Genomic DNA, 9,397 nt, shown 5'->3' with positions numbered 1-9,397 from the left:
TTATGTGTGTTTGTTTATTGTATTGGTGAGTTTTTGTGTTTTTTTTGTGTGGTGGGGGGGGGGGGGGGGGGGGGCCTCTGCCATTTTATTTGAACTCTTAAAAAGTGCAAGCAACCAAAAAAGTCAACAAAGTAGTTATTTAAACCATGTAATTAAGTTTTACCTGAGCATAGTGGATTAACATACAAGTAAATATGCTACTTTGGCAATAATAATTTTCATATACAGTTATTTTAATTAAGTTAAATTTTAAGAAATTATGCAAGAAATAGAATCAAAATTAGCATTGCCTTATATATAAATGTGAAAACCTAAACGTGTCTTACCTGTCTTACCACAAACACCTTCACAGAACCAGCTGCTCTAACGTTCACCTTTCCTCTTGCTTGACTTTCTTTATCTCCTCCTTCAGTTTGCTTTACAACCTTCCTTCTTCCTTTTTACAACCTTTCTTCTGCCTTTTGCTGCTTTTGTGTTTTTCCGTCCATTGAGTTCCTTCAAAGCCAGACCAGCTGGCTTTGGATGTGTCCCCCTTGAGCCCTGCAAGGCCCGTCTTTACACCCTGTTTCTACTCTTGTCCCTTGGCTTCTCTATGAGCAGAAAGCAAAAGGGGGGAGCAGTTTGAAGAGTGGGACCCATGATGGACACAGACATGCCGGGCATGCGTTATGTGGTGGGGCTTGGCTCAGGGCTCTCTGGATCAGACACAGCTGTCAGTCATCACGGCAGAAGGTGTTAGGGACTTTTGCCTCTTCGCTCAGATCAGTTTTCAACGACACAGAGAAGTGTTTTAAAGAAAAGTTTACAAGTCTATCTCTGAGGCTTGTTTAAAGACTGGTTCATAGTAAAGCAATAGTATTTTTAATATTCATCAACTTTCTGTCCTAGATATGTTAATCCTGTTAAGAGCAGAGAATCAGCAGTGTATGACAGAGTAAGTCATGTAGCATATTTCAACCAGCTGCAGGGACGTGCCAAATAATGGTTTGTTCCAGTCGGGCTTTGATACCGAGCCGACAGCTGGCATTTCCAACATTGCACCAGACCGCAAATAGACCGAGACACTCTTTCTTTCCAATTAAAAGTGCAGACAGCAAGTTTTTATTTTACAATATACAAGTCAGGTTGGATCTAAAATACAGCCGAAAGGGGAAATGTGGTTTTGTTTGTTTGTTTCTTTATTTTGATAAATGAACAAACATTTCTTGTAGTTGTGTGAATTTCTCCATAAGCACCAAAGTGCATGCTCAATAATCCAGGTATAAAATCCAAGAATGTTCAGTCAGGTCATCTGGACCTGGAAATACTGAGCATGGACTTTGGTGTTTTGAACCAGTTTGGCATGACTGTCGACCAGGGAGAGGGCGGGCACCGGAGGAGAGGGCGGGCCCCAGAGGCCATCTTAGCACCAACATAACTGGTTTGGTTTTTTCCACTTTGGAGAAGGCTGTTGGTGGAGATTCAGTTTTGTTTGGTGTTTCCTCAGACTGATGAAGCCCTTTGGATGGAGAGCGAAACGTCTCAGCACAACAAAAGAAACCGTCCAGATGAGCTGGCTGAACGTTTGAGAGGATTTCATTATCCAAGGCTCATTTAAAGATTGTTTCTGAAAACCCCTCCACAGACTCTCAGCAGGCCCTCACCGCTAACAACAACCTGCTACGCATTTAGTCATTTATTAACCACTGACAACAAACACAGAAGCATCTCTGACTTTAAAGACAAAAAGTTTAAAAGTCTTAAATAATGCCTGCTGTTCTACGACCATAGGTTTATAAAATAAGAGATGGAAATATGTGAACAAACAATACTGAACTTATACATCCAGAAATATTTTATAAATTTAGTGTTGACTGATTGAAATATTGTTTTTATTAAATGAGTTTAGTTATAGAGCTTTGTATCAGAACAAACAGCAGCAGAGGGTTAAATTACACATGGCCAACCATCTCAATCTGCCCCCCAGTGTTCACATATAAAAATAAGATCAACTCAAAGCCAAACTAAAGTTTGCTACTTTAAAATTTTCACTTTGAATGAAACATCTACGTTTGAACGTTTTGTCAAGTCTCAGTTTCCTGACAATACTTTTGATATGCCAAAAGAATGTTGAGATCAAGAAGTCTAATATCAAAATATATATTTTTGACTTGTATTAATAACTGTTCTAAAACCTTATCATTAATGGAAAGGGTGGGCTAAGAAATTCAAATGTCTTGCATTTTTTGCTCACAAATCAGTTCAAAGTATGGTCTTATAAAAAGTAAACAGAGAAAGTCATTTTTTATTGTGAAGTTTTAATGACAATATGTTGTGTATGACTGAGATGAACATTTCAGTTCAATGCGTGTCCCTCCAGTTCCTTCTTGTAACTCAAGATGGATGGCAGGAAAAGGTGTTGCCCATCTCTGCCTTAAACCATCAAGATTAGGCTCTCAGCAATCTCAAATACAAACAAGACATCTTGAAAAATATTTAAAAAACTTTTTTTATTAATTAATCTTAAGTCTACTGCCTATTTGGTCCATCCAAACCAAGTATGAGCTCATTTTTTTAAGTAAATCGGTCTTTCTTTGTCAAGTATGTACGGTCAGTAACTGTACCTTGTACTTTGTACTTTGGCTGCCTCAGAGGAGTTGATGGAGGAGATGGTGGGCTCCAGAAACCATCTTATCACCAGCAAACTGCTTTTTTCCCCCACTATGGGAGTGCGCTGCTTGTGGGACTCGGTTTGTTTGTGGCTCCTCGAACCGAAGAAGTCCTTTGGATGAAGAATGAAACATCTCAGCAAAAAAAAAGAAACCGTCCAGCTGACCTGACTGAACCTTGTTGGATTTTTACCTGGATTATTGAGCATGAACTTTGATGTCAGGGGTTGTACTCGCAGATCCTTTTTTTTAAATCAAACGTCGTTTCACAGGCAGTGCATTCGATGTGCCAAAAATGTTGCGTTTTGACCAAATATGCAAATCGTACTGCAATCTTGCCATCACTGGAATGAAGCTAGAAAAAGCCATCTTAATAGCTTCCAACATGTCTTACCAAATCAATGTTTTAACCTTATTTTCATAAAGTTTCATTATTTTCAGTCAAATATCTATGATAACTACAAAGGTTATTTATAAAGTGCCATACAAGTGAACCAAAGACACCTTTACTGTGACCATGTGTTTTATTCTACACATGACAATACTGTACTCTGTGTATACCGGTATATTGTTTTGGGGGGCTATTGCCCTTTGATTTAACAACTGGGGGGAAAAAGCCCAACCCCAGTTTAGACAATCAAGATCTAAAAATATCCCTAGAGTCAGAGTCTGAAAGTCTTCTCTCATCACCCGCTGTAATTAAAGTAGCCAAGGCCTCCAGACTCCAAATAGCACACTAGTGTTAATGTGAAGGAGAGGCGCTCAAAATGCTCTAAGTTTCCTAAGGGAAAGTGGAGCAGATAAGTAGTCCCCAGTAACTGTGAGTCAACAGAAAAGTAGCCAGTAAATGATCACCAGTAGTCGCATGTGCAGTCAAACGCAGCTTTATTCTGTTCTGTTTTGCAGAACCGACAGCAGCACATAGGTTTTTACATACAAAGTAGCTAAAACATGGGTGTTTTGTGACGCTCTTCTCTTCTTGCATCGCTCTTCTGTAAAACTTTTGACACAACGGTGGGTTTTGTTGAGTTTTCGCTCCTCCTGAGGCAGAGAACAACAACATACCAGAGTCCTTATGATGAGCTGATCCCTCTTGAGATTACCAGTCTCCTGGGTTTCTTAATGTATTCCTCTCTGTTTATCACACTACTCAAAGCTTATCAACCGCTAGGGGAAGTCGCTTAAACATCCATCCTGTTATGTTTGCTTGATGATCTCACCCCCCCAGCAGATGTATCGAGGTTCAGATAATAGCAAAAGTTCTTTAATTATCTGCAGTGTTCACATGAATTCCATTTATAAAGTGGCGTTCCCATCAAAGTGAGCTTATTAAAAATTAAACAAGATCAGGAATTAAACTGCTCTTACCATTTTCCATTTTCTACCTAATTTCAACTATTGTTTAATTAATCACCTGTAATGACTTTAATTATGTGCTGTGTCATAAGTGGCTGGGTAATATTAGCAAGTTTTATACTTACACATATATATCTATTCAGTCAAAGGTTTAGACTTTTTCGTTAATCTTTACCAGAGCGCAAAAAATAAAATCCAGATTCAGAACCATTTGCATTGCTTTCCATGAGATTTTTATTTTTTCTGATTAGTGAGTTTACACCATCAATTTGGTTTTTTTTTTAGGCATTTCACTGTTGGCTAATTTCACAGATCCTCTGACATGTTGATTGCATCATATGCAAAAAAAGTGTCTGAATGTGTCTGTGTACTTGTGAGTTTCCGGCATTGCCGATGTCAGTGAGCAGGTGCCATCACTTCTCATTCCCACCATTCACAGTGAAGACATGTTGAGGACAGGCTGCATCAAGAAAGTCTGTGAAAAGACACGTGTGGGAGAAACCACTCTGATTATGTGCCTTTCAACCAGTTCCCTTTTTGCATGTGGTTCCACTGACATATCAAGCTATGACAGTTTGTTTAGCAAAGCAAAGGATTTTTGGGTCTGCAGGGTTTTACTCTGTACATTCATCAAAAATGTTTCCAGTAAGGTACAATATTCAGTCTTTATGTAATTACTGTAAACCGTTGTCCAATTTTAAGGTACAAACTACTAAGAGCGCACAACTGGATTTTTTAAAATTATCTTAAGTGTTACATTTAATATGTAGCATGCGTTTTTGTGATGAATATTAATAAATGTACTTGTTTGAATCTTGTTTGAGGCTTTTGAGAGACATTTGAGTGTTTAAAAGGTACAAAAATAATTTTTTTGCATTCCTGTAATACCAATCGCCTGCCACCTTTCATGTCAAAGTTTTAAACAAGAAACTTCCATGAGCAATTAATGCTCAACATATGTGTTGGGAATAAATCTCAGCTACTAAAAAAATAACTAAAATTTAGCTGAATATCTATAAAGCTGCCTGAGTTACAGCCACTTCTGAGTTTGCAGGGCTGACTTGCTGTGGTGGACGTTTTGAATCTGGTTGACTCCAAATGTTAATCAGTTGTAGAGAGTTTCATTAAAATTCATTTGATGGTTCCGGAGATATTTTGCTAACAAAAAAAACACAGTTGAACCCAGCAGTTAATGGTAAAATTTCCAAACTTTTTGTGCAATCTATTAGTGCATGAGTATGTGATGAGTCTGACTTGTTTTTTGGTTGTTTCTTTGTTTTTGTTTTCCTGCATCTCCCTTCGTCAGGGGTCGCCACAGCAAACTGAGTCGCATGAAGCCTTGGCAATTGTTTTTACACTGGATGCCCTTCCTGACTCAACCACAGACCACCGAGCTACCACAGCCCTCTGTGTGGAGCATGGGGCCCAGGGAAGCAGAAGATTGGGGTTGGGGGCCTTGCTCAAGGGCCCAGAGTGAGGCAAATGAGGGTGGAGGCACCTTTTCCACCCACATTTCGATGTTGTCGGTCCGAGGAATTGAACTGGTGACCTTCTGATCACAGGCTCACCTTCTCTAACCTCTGCACCACCACTCTCCATGAGTTTGACTTGGTATCATGTAGCTCATTATCTGTAAAATTGACTTAATTGTATCAGTTTTTGTGTTTGCTAAGGTTGTTTGGCTGTGGAAGCCATCTTGATTTGTGTTGACTCTGAAACAATCAGCTGTTGATGTTCAATGCTTCAGTTAGTGCATTTTGTTTTAGCTACGTAAGAATCCGTTTGTTGTGCTGAAGCTTTTTGAGATCTTTTTATGGTCAGAGTAAAATAAGGGTAGGAGGGACTTTAAAAAGTGTTGCAATAATTTACCATTTTTAATTACTTTTGCTATTACCGTACATCAAATGATTACTTTCGGAGAGTTCCATCAAAATCACTCTGGTTCATGTGATATTTTGCTGACAGACAAACAAAAAAACATGCATTCACACACACACAAGCAGTTACATTATTGCCCAACTTTCATGGCAGCATATTTCTCAGAGAGTACAGCTGGAGCAACAAATATTTTATAGCCAGTAAAAAAAAAAACTTTAGGTAGACATTTAAAGAGACAATGTATTGAGAACTTTAGTATACTTAAAAGATCTTGATCAGAAACTAGCAACAACCAGGTGTAGGAGTACACCCGATGGTTTCAAGAAATGTTTTGTTATAAAAGTTCTATAACCCAATAATATGAGGTTTTGTGTCTTATATAAAACCCTTTTTGCTATTGTTTGGGTTTATTACTTGTGCAGAATTAGTTAAATTACACTGCACATTGTGAACAGCAGCGCAGTTATGTAAAACCGCACTATGCTCTTAGCACAGATTTGTCAAAACCAACTCCAAACAGTAGTTGTAGTTAGAAGGCGCTTGGTTCTGCGTGAGCATTATGACTCACACCGGGCATAGAATAGTTATCCAACTATAATCCGAAAAACATAATTTGGAATTCATGTTGTACAAATGTGCAAAAGAAAAAAAAATCCCCTAATCTTTTGGCATGTGCAGTCGAGAAAGTCACACAAGCATGTCATCCGCCATGAAAAGGCAGTAAGACGGTGGAGTAAAGCGAGGCTTTGTCTGCAGGATTCCAGTGAAAGACGCTGCGATCATTTGCTTTCTTTGTTCCACACGTTGTCTCCCCAGATTTTTGCTGGTTTCACAAAGGTAAATAGAGGCTTGACTCGTTGGGACACATGCAGTTTTTCCGACAACAGGTAATAAATTTGTGTGTCAGGCCTGCGTGTCACAGATTAAACACGCTTTGTTTGGGATGATTTATGAGTGCGGTGTCGTGCTGGGTGCACTTGGCTGCGAGGAGCTGAAGGTTTGATGGTGTGGAGGGGGGTAGCAGGTGAGTCAGTGAGTCGGTGAGTGTCAGATTTGTCTTACAGAAAGACTGATCTGCAGCTCCTCTAAGGGTGCTCACTGCAACACACACCTCTGTCATTAATCACACACAGCCTCCGAGCACAGAGTGCTTTGTCTTTTCCTCCTCTCACTGATGCTGCAAGCTGTCACCGTCCTGAGAAAAGCTTACTTCAGAATAACTATAACAAAGTATGAAAAACAGCATGTACACGCTAAAACTACACGTCCCCACAGAAAGATGCATCACTAAAACAGAACTTCTTTATTTTTACAGCTGTTAAAGCTAATATGTATGGAAAGAAGACCCCCCCCCCCCAGCTGCACTTCTCTAGTACAGAAGGTTACCTGGATATACAGGATTAAGATCATTCACTGTCCTTATGAGGAAACCACTGATTCAGCAGGTAGCTGAAAGCATGTTGACTTATAATCCAAATGCAGCTGACCGCTGATGCCCCACTTTCCACTGATTGCGAACACTGTACTTACCTTTTTGGAACTGAGTTTGAGGAAACAGCAGGTACAGGATGGAATCTTCTTTCAGGATAATAAGTTGATTTTGGACTTGAACTCGCATTGCAGCAAAACATTTCTGACATTACAGTCCATACCTCTGACACAGACTTATGGTAAATTTCTTGGGAGTTATTTATTTATTTATTTAATGTAATTTGTGTCCAAGTGGAAAAGTCCATCAAAACTTAATGGAAAATCATACCTTCTGTAAATTAATTCAGTTTAACTCTTAGAGTAGAGACCAGAAGTTATGTTGCAATAAGAAAATGACCTATAGAAGACAGCAATAATCTAAAATATGGTCATGACGGTGGCGCAACTGGTAGAGCTGCTGTCTCTCAGTGAACAGGTCCCTGGTTCAAATCCCGGTATGGGGGCCTTTCTGGGTGGAGTTTAAATGTTCTCTCCATGCATGCGTGGGTTTTCTCCAGGTACTCCGGTTTCCTCCCACCAACCAAAAACATGCATGTTAGACTGATTGGTGATTCTAAATTGTCCTTAGGTGTGCGTGAGAGAGTGAATGGTTGTTTGTCTCGTTTGTCTCTATGTGGTCCTGTGATGGACTTGCGACCCGTCCAGGGTGTACCCCGCCCCTCGCACACTGATTGCCGGACATGGGCACCGGCGACCCCCATGACCCAAAATGGAAGAAGCGGGTAAAAATAATGGATGGATGGATCGATCGATGGTCATGACCAAACTTTTCCAAGTGCTTTTGTGCGAACACAATTTTATCTATTTTCTGCCACACATGTCGCTCCACCATATAAGTCGCATCAGTCCATATTTGTCTAATAAAGTGGAAAAATCCATAAATATGTTGCTTCGCCGTATACGTCGCATCTATTACGCGTCACCGCTGACAACCTAGAAATGTGAACCAGTGTTGTGTCAACAATCGATGGGCTGCCAAATGATAGCTGCGGGAGCGTGCACTTGAGGACTTTAACAAGAATTTACTAAGATTGACGCTTAAAAACAATTATATGTTTGCTCGAAATTATAATAAATGTGTGTATCAATCTAACTTTTGCTTAACAAATGCACTTAGATGGTCAAATCAGCTGCATTTCAAAAGCCGATACGCGGAAGTATACACGTGCACACGACGAGTCGCTGTGCAAATTTAACAAGATAAACACCTAAAAACAATTATTTATTTGCTCAAAATTAAAGCAAAGGTGTGTCTCAGTTTAATGTTAGCTTAATAAATGCACTTTAATAGTCAAATTAGCTGCATTTTGCCGGGGCAGTGCAGCTGATTTGACTTGCTCCAACCAGAGAGCAGAACAAAGGTGGAAGACTAAGGCAAGCCAATTGTGTCATTAATATCTGGTGAAGATTCTCAGTCATCCAGGACATGGTAAATTCAAGAAAGTTCAAGAAAAAACAAACTATAAAGTATAATAAATAAAGTCCAGTTATTTGTGTCTTGAACTTTTTTGAATTTGTCATTATAGCCACTTTTACTTATTACATGATACAACAGCATGCCTTACACTTCCAGCTACACTGCTGCCATCAAGTGGCTGAAAATGGTACTGTTCAAAAAAAGAATTCAGTCAGAATGAATGAAAACATTAATTTCTCAGCCAAAAATTGGTTTATAAATATGGGAAAAATCCATGAATACATTGCTTCAGCCTGTAAGTCGCAGGGCATGTAAATTAGGCAAAAAACTGTGATTTATAGGCCAAAAAATATGGTACATGCTTTTATTTATTCATTTTCCCCCAGCAAAGTAAAATAACTTTACAGAATTGTAAATGCGGGGACAAAAGTTTAATTGTGAGTCAGTGACTGAAAATTCGAGTCCTGAAGACAAATTTTAATTTAAAGGAATAGCTTAAAGTGGGATTTTGTTGATTGTTTTTGAACAGTTAATATCTTACCTATTGTAGATAGCTCTTTGAACTACCACAGTTTACAGGAACATTATGACAAATTTGTATTGTTAG

General features: G+C 39.1%; 1 protein-coding gene across 6 annotated transcripts in view; it reads right to left on the bottom strand.

The window, feature by feature from the left end:
- mef2aa (myocyte enhancer factor 2aa) overlaps positions 1–646 on the bottom strand; it is an 82,155-nt gene extending 81,509 nt beyond the window's left edge. For all 6 annotated transcript variants that reach the window (XM_037683501.1, XM_037683504.1, XM_037683506.1 and 3 more), the window contains exon 1: positions 327–646. The gene's annotated coding sequence lies outside the window, so the exon portion shown is untranslated. The remainder of the gene's footprint in view (positions 1–326) is intronic.
- Between the last annotated feature and the right edge of the window lie 8,751 nt (positions 647–9,397).

The sequence above is a fragment of the Nematolebias whitei genome, chromosome 10 (assembly GCF_014905685.2).
Source record: "Nematolebias whitei isolate Nwh7 chromosome 10, NemWhi1, whole genome shotgun sequence".
Taxonomy (NCBI): Eukaryota; Metazoa; Chordata; class Actinopteri; order Cyprinodontiformes; family Rivulidae; genus Nematolebias; species Nematolebias whitei.
Note: the sequence above shows the minus strand (reverse complement) of the source record. Positions and strands in the feature narration are given on the sequence as shown.